The 13598-nt window shown below is 42.5% G+C and overlaps 1 long non-coding RNA gene across 1 annotated transcript; it reads left to right on the forward strand.

Moving 5' to 3' along the window:
• Nucleotides 1-23: 23 nt before the first annotated feature.
• LOC144318899 (uncharacterized) lies at nt 24-10941 on the forward strand. Its single transcript, XR_013384863.1, has 3 exons — nt 24-326; nt 7608-7775; nt 10402-10941. It is a non-coding gene; the product is annotated as an uncharacterized LOC144318899 (long non-coding RNA).
• Nucleotides 10942-13598: the final 2657 nt, after the last annotated feature.

Consider the following 13598-nt stretch of genomic DNA (forward strand, 5'->3'; position numbering starts at 1 on the left):
GCCGCTGGTATCCCGGCACCACGCGGAGAACGGCAGTCGACGGCACACACGGCGGCGCGAGGTTCGCCGTAGTTGAGTGACCACGGCCCTTCCCCCTCCAAAGAGCCTGTAGACAGCGTTCAGTCGTGTTCCCCGCAGGTACTTACACCTGTTGCTCTGCGGGGGCGAGGACGGGCAGGTCTGGCGGCACCTGCCCCAGGGCGCTTGTCGCCCGGCTTACAGAGAGGCGGGTGGTCTCCACTCGCGGCGGGAGCGGTGGAAGGAATTCCGTCGGCCCAAGGCCGGCACCGCCATCTTGTCGGTTTTCAAACACCAGGAACCCTATGGTACTGATTCTTAAACTTCTCTCTATCGCGATTCATTTTTTAAAATCTAGGGAAATTCAATGGGATGGTTTTGTTTAGAAAAAGAGAAAAGAAAAAAGCACATGGACCTGTAGTTTCTGTATCATTTCAGGGGATTCATGACTTCCTGAGGTCCGCCTGGGGGAACCTGGCAGGGAGCTCAGGGCCTCCTCACGTTAGTCACGTGCTGCCTGTACTTTTTAAATTGTCTTACATATTTCATCTTTAAGGAAGACTTTTTTTTTTTTTAAGATTTTATTTATTTGTGAGAGACATAGAGAGAAGCAGGCTCCCAGTGCAGCCTGATGCAGGACTCATCCCACGACTCCGGGATCACGATCTGATCCAATGGCGGATGTTCAACCACTGAGAGCCACCCCGGCGCCCAAGGAAGATTTCCTTTGATTGCTGCGCACTGCGGGCCGAGTGTGGGAGGAACACCCAGCTAGACGGTTTATCTGTATTTCTAGTCCCAATACTATTTGTTTAAGTCCTTCTCACCAAGGCAGCTTTCTAGTCTCAAGTAAACATAATCAGGCTGTATTCGCCTGCTTGGTAGGGTAATGTGCACTTTCTTACTCAGATCCTTGTCATCCTTGTGGAATGTTGTGTGTGGACTGCCACACTTGCCAATTAGTTAGAAACTATAAACAACTTAAATGCCTATCATCAGGCTACTGGTTTAGTAAATTTGATCAATCTATGCTATGGACTGTGCTGCATCTAATGTGCAGAGATGGTCAATATGTAACTTAAAAAAAGCATGTTTACAGTACAACCTAACATTATAATCCCACACGTGTAACTAGCAGGAAAGCTATTTTTAAAACAAATATCTGAAAGGGAACAAGAATTAATGCAACCACTAGAGAGTAGAATTAGGGATAGTGGTGGTGCTTTTCACTGTGTCCTCTACACGTTTTTGAGTTTTTCAATGAACATTTAAACATTTTATGACACATGAGCATCGTCCATGAATGTATTCTTTTTTTTAAATTTTATTTATTCATGAGAGACACACACACACACAGAGGTAGAGACACAGGCGGAGGGAGAAGCAGGCTCCATGCAGGAAGCCTGACGTGGGACTCCATCTCGGGTCTCCAGGATCACGTCCTGGGCTGAAGGCAGTGCTAAACTGCTGAGCCACCTGGGCTCCTGTCCATGAATATATTCTAAGTGTTTACACTTAAAACAGCAAAACAAAACATAGCAGGCAAACTGTTAGAGGAAGAATTTAATGATTTGCTTATTATTTGGCTGATTGATTGATGGACTGTAGGCTCCATGACCAACATGGGGCTCAAACTCACCACCCTGAGATTGAGAGTCACGTGAGATTGAGAGTCTGAGACTCTCACATGAGAGTCACAGACAGAGACAGCCAGGCTCCCCCTGCTCATTATTTTTTATTATTTTATTTTATTTTCATTTTTTATAATAAAAACTTAAATAAAACCTCATGAACTGGAATATTTTTTTACTGCAGTATAGAGGATTAGGAACATTTTTTTTTTTTTAAATAGAATGTGCCCAGGGATCCCTGGGTGGCGCAGCGGTTTAGCGCCTGCCTTTGGCTCAGGGTGCGATCCTGGAGACCTGGGATCGAATCCCATGTCGGGCTCCCGGTGCATGGAGCCTGCTTCTCCCTCTGCCTATGTCTCTGCCTCTCTCTGTGTGAGTATCATAAATACATAAAAATTAAAAAAAAACAAGTAAAATTGATTTGAAAAAAAATAGAATGTGCCCATAGAGAAACATGTGTGTAATTTTCAAACAATGTGTGAGTTTTGCCAATACTGGAGAAACAGCACAGACCTACCTCTAAAGTTAAATACACATACATACATGCACACACTCTGTGGGCATCAAATTAATGCAGACCCAAATTTTAGGGAATGCATAAAATCTCACACCGTCTTCCTTGAAGTTACAGAGCAGATGCTACAACTTAAAAAAATGTCATTGAGATAAGCTGAAATGACCCAAAGGCCATTTGCCCTGGAAGGCTTTAGTATTTGCACAAGAGCCTTCACAAGGGCAGTGCCTAGCCCTGCATCTCCTCCCCACTCCACCCCAACCCAAGGGGCACTTCTGCTTCCTGTAGAGGGCCCATTCCCATGCAGTTTCTAGGGCTGCCTGTGGCAGCATAGTGGACACCCCTCTCCAGTCTTATCCCCAAGGACAATCTGGAGAAGCCAGCACTTGGAAACAATTCATGCTGCAGGAGGTAGGAGAAAACAATTGTGTGAATCAAAAGCTAAAATCAGACATCAAAGACCACAGAAAACATTTTCCAAGGTTGATGTTGTTGTGGTGGGGGTATTAAAACACCAAAAATCAAAGCTTTGGAAGTGCAATGAGTGACATTTATGATTGAAGCTAACATATATTAGGTACTTTATGTGTGATATAAATATCATATGGATGCCTTATATGCCTTCAATAGCACAGGCTCTGGAGTCAGACTGCCTCAGTGAGAATACTGTGCCTGCAGTTAACCAGTTGTGTGATACCAGCTGAGTAATGGACCTATGCACTTATTCATCCTGAAAAGGAAGGAAGCTCTGATACATGCTACAGCATGGATAAGTCTTGGACACATTATGCCAAGTGACAGACACAAAAGGGCAAATGTTGTATGATTGTACCTATATGAAGTACCTGGAATACTCAAATTCAGAGACAGAAGGTAGAATAGTGATTAACAGAGGCTGGGAATGGAGGGCAATGAAGAGTTATTTAATGGTTAGAATTCCAGTCTGGGATGATGAAAAAGTTCTGGGAATGGGTGGTGGTGCTCATTGTACAACAATGTGAATGCACTTAATGCCACTAAATTGTATACTTAATAGTTAAAATGGTAAATTTTATATTTATGTATTTTTAAAAGATTTTATTTATTCATGAGAGATACACAGAGAGAGGCAGAAACACAGGCAGAGGCAGAACTGCAGGTTCCATGCAGAGAGCCCAATGCGGGACTTGATCCCAGGACCCCAGGACCTGAGCCAAAGGCAGACACTCTACTCCTGAGTTACCCAGGTGTCCCTAAATTTTGTTTATCTTAAAGATTTTATTTATTTATTTGACAGAGAGCATAAGTAGGGGGAGTGGTAGGCAGAGGGAGAGGGAGAATCAGGCTCCTCGATGGAGCAGAGAGCCTGATATGGGGCTCAATTCCAGGACCCTGGGATCATCTGAGCTGAAGGCAGACACTTAACTGAGTCACTGAGGCACCCCCAAATGGCAAATTTTAGATTATTTATGTTTTACCACTACAAAAACTTCAAAAATGCACATTCCCCTTGATTTAATTATTCTGTTTGTAGGACTATCCTAAAGAAATCATTGGATGTACACAAAGTTGCATTACAAGATGTCCATTGCAGAATTGTTTATTAAAACAAGAATTGAAAAAAAAACAAGAATTGGAAACAACCTACATGTCTATCAGTAGAGGAGATAGTAAATATTGTGGTATACCTGTACTGTGGCATACTGTGCATCTGCTAAGAGTAAAGAAGCCCATTCATCTTGATTCAGGCACACTGTTATTAAAAAACCTGAAAAAACGTGTACACACAATAAATATATATATGTAAACACATTAGAAGAAGACTCGTAAGATGTATAGCCGACTGTTAGCTTTTTATAAAAAGGAGTAAAAGTGAAATAAAGTGATCATCACTTTCTTTGTATATGTCTGTATTCTTTGAATCTTGTACAATGACTATTCATGTATTACGGTTGTTCTGGTTATCTGTTGTTGCATAAGAAATACCTCAAAAGTTAGTGGTATGAAAACAGCCTTTTTATTCTCACGATTTTGTAGTCAGGATTTTGAGCAGGACACAGTAGGCACAGCTTATGTTTGCTGCATGACTGGAGCTCCAGCTCAGGTGGCTCCTATGTCTAGAGATTGCTGGAATTGCTATAATTGACAGAAGTTATGTCAATACTGGCTGTCTGCAGGTGACTCTTTGGTTCTTCCCTTTGTGTCTCCTGGGACTGGAATATCGAAATGACTTCTTCACTGGTATGTGGTGTGCCTGGGCTGGGATGGCTGGAACAGCTAGAGATTGCTGCACATCCACCTCTGTCCATGTGCATAGCTTGAGCTTCCTCATAGCATGGCAGTCTCAGGATAATTAGCCTTCTTAATGGTGGCTGGTGTTCCTGGAGGGAGCTTTCTAGGAAGCCCTTGGGTAGTAGCTTGGATTCTTCTTAGGTAGTCCCACAAAGTCACTTCCACTTGATTCTGTTGCCACATCACTAAGGCTATTCTGGGAACCCCCCCCTCAATAAGTAATAAGGAATTTGCAGCCGTTTTTAACCTACCACATTTCTGTAATGTTAAAAATAAAGACTTTTTTGTTTAAGATTTTATTTACTCATGAGAGACACAGAGAGACACAGAGAGAGAGGCAGAGACACAGGCAGAGGGAGAAGCAGGCTCCATGCAGGGAGCCTGATGCAGGACCCGATCCTGGGACCCCAGGATCACGCCCTAGGCCAAAGGCAGACACTTAACCACTGAGCCACCCAGGTGTCCCCAAACAGACTTTTTTTTTCCAAAACAGACTTTTAACAGGAAATTCAACCTGACCTATGATTATAGTGACCTTCATTCCAGAAAAACATACCTGCCTTTCATTTCTCTCAGCAGTCATTGCAAATGTACAATCTCTTTGGAAATCCTCTACTAGGCCTCTTACTTCCTTCCAAGTTTCTTATGCCATTCTGAAAATTAATGGCATAAGTGGTTCTCATCTTTGGTTGCACATTTGAATCATCTGGAGAGCTTTAAAAATCTTGCTGCCCAAACCAAATACATCAGAATCTCCAGGGGGTGGCACCCAGGTGGTATGGTCTGCATGTTTGTGTCTTCTCAAAATTCATATATTGAGATCCTAATGCCCAGTGTGATGGTATTAGATGGATGGGACCTTTGGGAGTTGCTTGGGTCATGAGGGTGGAGCCCTCATTAATGGAATTAATTTTCTTGCATATGAGACCCCACAGAGCTCCCAAGTTCCTTCCACCATGTGAGGACACAACAGTTGGCAGTTGCAACCCAGAAGAGGGCACCCACCTGACCATACTGGCACCCTGATCTCGGACTTCCAGCCTCCAGAGATAGGAGAAATAAATTTCTGGGGTACCTGGCTGGCTCAATCGGTGGAGCATGCAACTCGTAATCTCAGGGTTGTGAGTTTGAGCCCCACTTTGGGCATAGAGATTACTTAAAAGCTTTAAAAAAAAGAATTTAAAAAAAAAGTAAATTTCTATTGTTTAAACCTAGCCAAGCTGCAGTGTTTTGTGGTAGTAGCCCCAATGGGCCAAGACAGCAAGTGTCAGGCTTTTTTTTTTTTTTTTTTTTTTTTTTAAGTTTTAAAGATTTTCAGATCATTCCAGTGTTTATAAGGATCAGAACTCTGGTCTAGGGGATCCTGGGTGGTTCAGCAGTTTGGGGCCTGCCTTTGGCCCAGGGTGGGATCCTGGAGTCCCGGGATCGAGTCCCGTGTCAGGCTCCCAGCATGGAGCCTGCTTCTCCCTCCTCCTGTGTTTCTGCCTCTCTCTCTCTTTGTGTCTATAATAAATAAATCTTTTTTTTAAATAAATCTTTTTTTAAAAAAAGAACCTCTGGTCTAGATTTTGAGTAACTTCTTTAGCACCAGTGGCTTGCTTAGCACTGGTCAGCCAACAGTCATTGTTGGCAAAGCAATGGGTTGGCTGTGTGAACCTTGTCATAGAATTGGAAGAAGTTTTCGCTGATGGTGAAGGGCTGAGTCCTTCTTTTCCAAGATTGACTGCCATGCTCCACGGAGGCCCCCTCAAGCTCTGCAGTTAAAGAAGTTTCATCTCAGGACACCTCAGCAGTTGAGCATCTGCCTTTGGCTCAGGGCATGATCCCTCAGTTCCGGGATCGAGTCCCACATTGGGCTCCCTGCATGGAGCCTGCTTCTCCCTCTGTCTGTGTCTTTGCCTCTCTCTGTGTGTCTCTCATGAATAAAAAATAAAAGAAGTTACATCTTTCACCTGCTTGCTGAAGTCAGCTCCAAGGATGAGGCATCTTTGTAGGCAGCTTCTGCTTGTGCTGAGTCTGACTTCTACTCTGTAAGTCCTTTGCTCAAAGGACCTTGTGGTTGAGCAAATGGTTATAAGAACAGAGAACACAGCACTTCATTAAATAACATAAATCCTACAAGCTGCCTGCTTGCTTCCCAGGGGGAAGCTCTATCCTGTTGGAGCTGCCTGATAGAACCACAGGGAACTTGGCAAACCCTGAGTTTCTGGGAGAAGGAGACAGGCGAGCCTTTGGGAAGTAGAAGTCTCATGTGAATGGCTCATCTGTCTGCCAGCAAGATCTCGAGAAAAAAAATGCAAAGGTCTGAGGGGTACTTTCAGCATCTCAGAGCAGGTGGAGTGGACAGAAAGACCTGACAGGGCCAAGGCCCCAGATCCACATCTCTTGTGTTCTCTACCACCCTCCCTACAGCAGAACCTACAACTTTCTTCCTTTTTGCTTTTGGAGATTTCTTCCTGTGGCCAGAGTGCAAGCCTTGCTTCAAACCAACATCCAGAGATTGCCTGGAATAACCTTGATCATTATGCCATTATGCTTCTTTCCTTGGAGATAAATATATTTTTAATACAAAGAACATCAATACCTATGTAACCATCCCTCACAATTAACAAATGTTATGATGTCTATTTTTTTATTTCTATTTTGTAAGAAACTAGGCACCCCTGGACTGCCCACGAATGGAGAGCCTACTTGTGGTACTCATAGCATAGTCAGACTACTTATGTGAGCTTCTAGAGCAAGTTCTTCTAGTCAACAAAGTGGAAGGTGCAAGACCTTTTATGTTGGGGGTTCTCTAGTATTTGGATGACCCTGAGAGAAACATCTGAGGAGGAGGGCCTCCGTCCTGCCCAGGGTGAATTATGTTGTCCCAGAAGATAAGTGTGTTCCTGCCTCAGACCAGGGTGAGGGGCCACTTGTTCTTTTCTTCTCCCCTACACTCCCTTCCCAGTTTTGGAGAGATGAAGAAAGATTACTGTAGAAAGCAAAGTAGGCATGGATAGGCATCTTTGAGGGCCATTTGGTATGGTCTTACCTTTATAAAGGTCTCAATTTTTTTATTTTGAAGTTCTCTCCAGTAAAACATGTCGTTGTGTTCTTGTGTTGAGTGTTAAAAATTCTAGGTGCAAACATGTAAACTATGCCACAATTTTTATAATGTCTTAATTTTCTAGGAGCTTTAAAAAATGTGGAGATGGGTTTTGCCAGACCTCTGAGAAGTCCTGTCTAATCACTGGGAAAAGACAGGATGGATGGTGACCCATCTCATTCTGAGGATAGACCCATCTCATGCCAGTTGTTCAAGCATCCAGACTCACCCACCCAGGCTGACTGAGCTGATTGTAAGTGCTGAGCAGAGTCCAAGAGGCGAGCTCTCCTTCCACCTTTGTTCCACATCCTTACAGGGGATCAAGGAGAGGAAGCAGGGAGCTGGGCCTGGAAGCTTAAGTCTGAAGTTTGGGTATTTCTGAGATTATTCTGCCAAGTTCACTAGGCTAGAAATGAAAGAGGATTTCAGAACGAGTACTCATTTCAGAATTGAAGATCACAGGTTCCTGGAGGGCCCTTTGTATGTTTCTTTAGGAATGTGAAGGTGACTAGCATGTGCAGGAGGGCCAAGTATACGGTCTTCCCCTCCCCTCCCCCCCATGTCATGAGCCCTTTGAAGACCCAGTCTCCAGTCTGTTCCCTGATTTCCTTGATTTTAGCCTGGACAACACACTGTGAAAGAATCCCTGCAAATTCTGGAAGGTCACAATTGAAAAAAATCTTAATGTGGTCCTTGTGGGTTTTTTCTTCTTCCAAGAAGACAGCTATGGCATCTTTGGGAAGACTATCTCAGCTGGAGAAAGGGATAGGCCTCTCCAAGGCCCTTTCACCTCCCATTCTCATAGCTTTAATAGCTAGGAAGGTATTAACAATTGCTATATAAAGTCCATAAAATAGTTTTGTTTGTTTGTTTTTAAAGCTTCCTAACAAGGGAAGAGGAAGTAAAAAAAAAAAAAACAAAAAAACAAAAAAACAAAAAAAACCTCAGGCACAATGGGAAGCAACCCAAACTCCTCTACCTCACTTCCCCTTTACACAAGCACCAAGGGTGCTTCCAAAGATACAAAAATACTTAAGAAGTCCAAGACTACATTTGTGTCCTATAAATACAACCCCTGTTTTCTGGGGCCTTAGGGATACTTAACAAGCTTTATCAAATATAAGTATACAAGAAAGCCTAAATGAATTTTCCAAAGCAGAGTGTAATGAACATCATTTTCTAATCAGTGCAGGAAAAAATATTTTAAGGATTTTATTTATCTGAGAGAGAGAGAGAGAGAGCGCGCGCACAAGCCAGGGTGACAAGCAGAGGGAGAGGAAGAAGCAGACTTCCTGCTAATCAAGGAGCCCAATGTAGGGCTCAATCTCAGCATCCTGGGATCATGACCTGAGTGGGAGGCAGATGCTTAATTGACTGAGCCACCTAGGTGCCCAGGAAAATAGAAATTAAGAGGAAAATTTTCCTGGCCAGTTTACCAACTCTTTTCTAAAAAAGGAAATAAAAACTGTAGCAAGCTATTTTGAAGTGACCAATGAGAATATCATATATAAAAATTATGGGAAATAAAGCTACGCTAAGAGGAAACTCATAGTCTTAAATGTTTTTATCATTAAACAGAGACTAGAAATTAAATACATTGGGGCACCTGGGTGGCGTATTTGGTTAAGTGTCTGACCCTTGGTTTCTGGTCAGGCCATGATCTTATGGTCATGAGATCAAGCCCCACTTTGGGCTCAGCATGGGGTCTGCTTGAGAGTCTCTCTTTCCCTCTCCCTCTATCCCTCCTGCTCGTGTGTGTTCTCTTTCTAAAATAAATTTTTTAGGGATCCCTGGGTGGCGCAGCGGTTTGGCGCCTGCCTTTGGCCCAGGGCGCGATCCTGGAGACCCGGGATCGAATCCCATATCAGGCTCCCGATGCATGGAGCCTGCTTCTCCCTCTGCCTGTGTCTCTGCCTCTCTCTCTCTCTCTCTCTGTGACTATCATAAGTAAATAAATAAAAATTAAAAAAAATAAATAAAATAAATTTTTTAAAAAATTAAATGCACTGATATTTATTGAAAGTTTAATTTGTGTGGAAACTGCACTTAAATGTATTTTAATCTTTGTAGTACTTATGAGGTGGACACTAGTTTTGCTCTTTTCAGAATGGTCCATAGTATAACTAGGCCTATCCATGCAATGGCCTAGGTTCTGGGTTTCCTTTTTTTTTTTTAAGATTATTTACTTATTTATTTATTCATGAAAGACACACACACACACACACACACACACACACACACAGAGGCAGAGACACAGACAGAGGGAGAAGCAGGCTCCATGCAGGGAGCCCGATGTGGGACTCGATCCTGGGTCTCCAGGATCATGTCCTGGGCCAAAGGCAGGCGCTAAACCACTGAGGCACCCAGGGATCCCCGAGGTGCTGGGTTTCCAAGAGTATTTCACACCTTTGTTGATTCAATTCTACAAACATTTATTAGTATTTATTATGTATACAGAACTTTAAGGGATGAAGAGATGAATAATTGATGTTTTCTACTCTGTAGGACTCCACCCACTACTCTGTAGGACTCCACATACTCCATTGATGTATGTATTTTGGAAGGGCAGAAGAGGACACAGGTCATAGTATGATTATAACTAACTCTCCCCTTAAGGCACACTTTTAGTGCTAAAAATAAGGTCTAAACAAAGTTCTATGGGAGCCCAGAAGAAAGTGACTTTGACTTTGGTAGCAAGAGTCAACTGCATGCTTGTTGCTACAGTTGAAAACCTTGCTGAGGAGTCTGTGCTTCATTTTCAGGACAGTGGGGAACCACTGGAGGGTGTGTGTGTGTGTGTGTGTGTGTGTGTGTGTGTAAAGACTTTTTAAATATTTTTAATTTTGTTGTTGCTATTTTGTCTTGTTTTTCCCCTTCAGAATGGTTTCTCAGATGTGGAACTGCTTGATCAAAGACGAAAAACATTTTAAGATTCTTAGAACACACTGTCAAATTGCTTTCCATAAAGTGTGCATTCACAGGGTCTTGCTCCCATTGGAAGATGTTGGTGTCTATAAAGGTCCGAATGATGGAAGCTTTTTCCACAGCCGAGGCATGAGTGACACTCCTTTCCTGAATGAGTTTCCTAATGTTCAATGAATCTAATGTTGAGAGATTCTTCCAGGGTGAAATTCTCGGGGTTCCTCTCTATAGAATGGATTGATGCTCTATAAGTTCTGCTAAGTCTTGGGATTTCCAAATTGATTTTCTGAAGGTTTTTAATTTTTTTTTTTAAACAGAACCACAGAGGGACAACCTGGGTGGCTCAGTGGTTGAGTGTCTGCCTTCGGCCCAGAGTGTGAGCCTGGAGTCCCAGGATCGAGTCCCACGTCGGGCTTCCTGCAGGGAGCCTGCCTCTCCCTCTGCCTGTGTCTCTGCCTCTCTCTGTGTGTCTCTCATGGATAAATAAATAAAATCTTTTAAAAAATTTTTATTTATTTATGATAGTCACACACACACAGAGAGAGAGAGAGAGAGAGAGAGAGGCAGAGACATAGGCAGAGGGAGAAGCAGGCTCCATGCACCGGGAGCCCGATGTGGGATTTGATCCCGGGTCTCCAGGATCGCGCCCTGGGCCAGAGGCAGGCGCCAAACCGCTGTGCCACCCAGGGACCCCAATAAATAAAATCTTAAAATTAAAAGAACCACAGAGAGTGTTCCCCTCTAAAGTAACACTGAATGGATGCAGAGTTCTCAGGTTTTTTCTGCTTTGAAGAAGCTTCATCTCACCTGACTTTATTATTTGAATTTTAGGTAGTTAACCTACAGTGCAATCTTGGGTTCTGGAGAAGAATTCAGTGACTCATCACTTGCCTTGCATACAACACCCAGTGCTCATCATAACAAGTGCCCTCCTAAACCCACCACCCATCTGGCCCCGCTTACCCATCTCCCTCCTTCAACCCTCAGTTTATTCTCTATTGTTAAGAATCACTTATGTCTTGTTTCCCCTTTCTCCTTTTTTTTTTACCTTTCCCTCCTTCCCATATGTTCATCTGTTTTCTTACTTCAATCCCACATATGAGTGAGATGATACAGTATTTGTCTTTCTCTGACTTATTTCACTTAGCACTCTAACTCCAACCATGTCATTGCAAATGGCAAGAATTCATTGTTTTTGATGGCTGAATAATATTCCGTGTGTGTGTGTATACACCACATCTTCTTTTTATTTTATTTTTTAAATTTACATTAAGGAGGGCATGTGATGTGGTGAGCATTGGATGTTATACGCAACTGATGAAATACTGAACTCTACATTTGAAACTAATGATGTTCTGTATGTTGGTTAATTGAATATACCACATCTTCTTCACCCATCCATCAGTTGATAGACATTTGGCCTCTCTCCATAGTCTGGTTATTGTTGAAAATACTACTATAAACATCAGGGTACATGTGAGGGGGGAGATAAAAGTTGTATTAAACCAGAAATGGGAATGGTAGAAACCCTAAGTAAAGCTTTTTACTCCAATTAAGTCTGATGTTTTCCTTCTTCCCTTGTTACCAATGAACACTGGCTCTTCTCTGTGCTCTGCTGGGAAGCTCAGGCTAGGCTTTGGTAGATAAGGAAGACAGGAAACATAAGTTTGGGTCACCACTGATTGTTGCTGGATTCAGGCTGATTTCTGGAGCAGATGGTCTCTCTATATACTGTTTCCTCAGTTAGGATGATTTCACCTAGAACCTCTGTCAAGCAGTATTTCAGTGTTAAAACCAAAACGATGGGAAAGCTTTTGTGCTCAATTCCAAGCTATTGTCCTCCATCCAATCTGTGGACAAAGAGTGAATTGATTCTGTGGTAAAATCAATGCACTAAATTAGTTTTACACTATCGTTTGAATGTTTTGTTAAAAGAATTACCTAAGTCAGGACTAAAATGTGATGTTAATCGTCCTAAAATTCTGACTGTGTCAAAGCTGAGAAACACTCTTATTGAGTCCAAAGAGAAGAGAGAGAGAGGTAAAAGTGGGAATTTGAGAACTGTGTCCTGGATTAATTTCAGTTAAGAGATTTTCAAATAAAAATTGATGTCTGAACTTGGTTGGTGGTGACCAGCAAATACTGTCTTTAGATGTTTCTTCTAGCTAAAGCCTACAAGTGGATTATCTTGAAGTTCGCCATAACAACTATCTAACAGTGTTTCTGGCAATCCAAAGACTGTAAAATCCTGTCTGGCTCAGTTTCCTGCAGTGTCCTACCACTGCTTCCCTCGCTGAGAGAGGAGTTATTGCTTGCAACCTCTTTCTGTGTCCCTTCCTGCTCCTCACCCCTGACAGAATTAACTGCTCTGCAATAAAATGTGGGATGGTAAATGGTGGCTTATCATTCTAATAGAGGAAAATGTGTAAATATTAACATTACCAAACACTATTAGCAAGTTAGTTTGGCTACTGTTAATCTAGAGGAATATTTAAATTCTAGAACATTTTATCAAAATATAGGAAGTAGAGCAAAATGCCTTATTTTATATTTTCACAAGAAAGGTAACATATTTCAGATTAATACAAATAAAACATATTTAAATGAAGTGCCATTTAGAGTCAATATTTTGTTTATAATTGGATTTCAAAGCTCGGAGTAAGATCAAAGAGTAATTTCATACATGTAAAGCCAAACCCTGAGTCATAAATAGCAGGAAATCTGTAGTCCAATAAAGTGGGATGAAACCACAGCTGGGAGAGTGGCAAATAGCAAAGGCTTAGGGTGACAGAAGCCTGGAGGCCAGGGTATCCTCAGGTGAGAGGCAGGGAAAGCAGCATTTCAGACTGGCAGGAGCTGCTGCTTTCTCTGCTCCCTCACCAAAGAGCACAGACCAGAGTGTCTTAACACTGTGTATTTCACCAAATACTGGTTTGAAGACTACACACAGACAACTGCCCCACTGAGTGCAAGAGGATCTATAAGACCTAGGCAAGGACTGAAACTAATCCAGGACAGAATCTAGTGACCATAACAGCCAAGGCCAGGACTAATAGGGGTTCTTTATCTCAGATTCAAATTTGTTCTGTTATAATCATCAGGGAGCCACCGGCAAGCTGAGGACAAGAAAATATATGAAAGTAGAATCAATAAT

Source organism: Canis aureus, chromosome 8 (genome assembly GCF_053574225.1).
Source record: "Canis aureus isolate CA01 chromosome 8, VMU_Caureus_v.1.0, whole genome shotgun sequence".
Taxonomy (NCBI): Eukaryota; Metazoa; Chordata; class Mammalia; order Carnivora; family Canidae; genus Canis; species Canis aureus.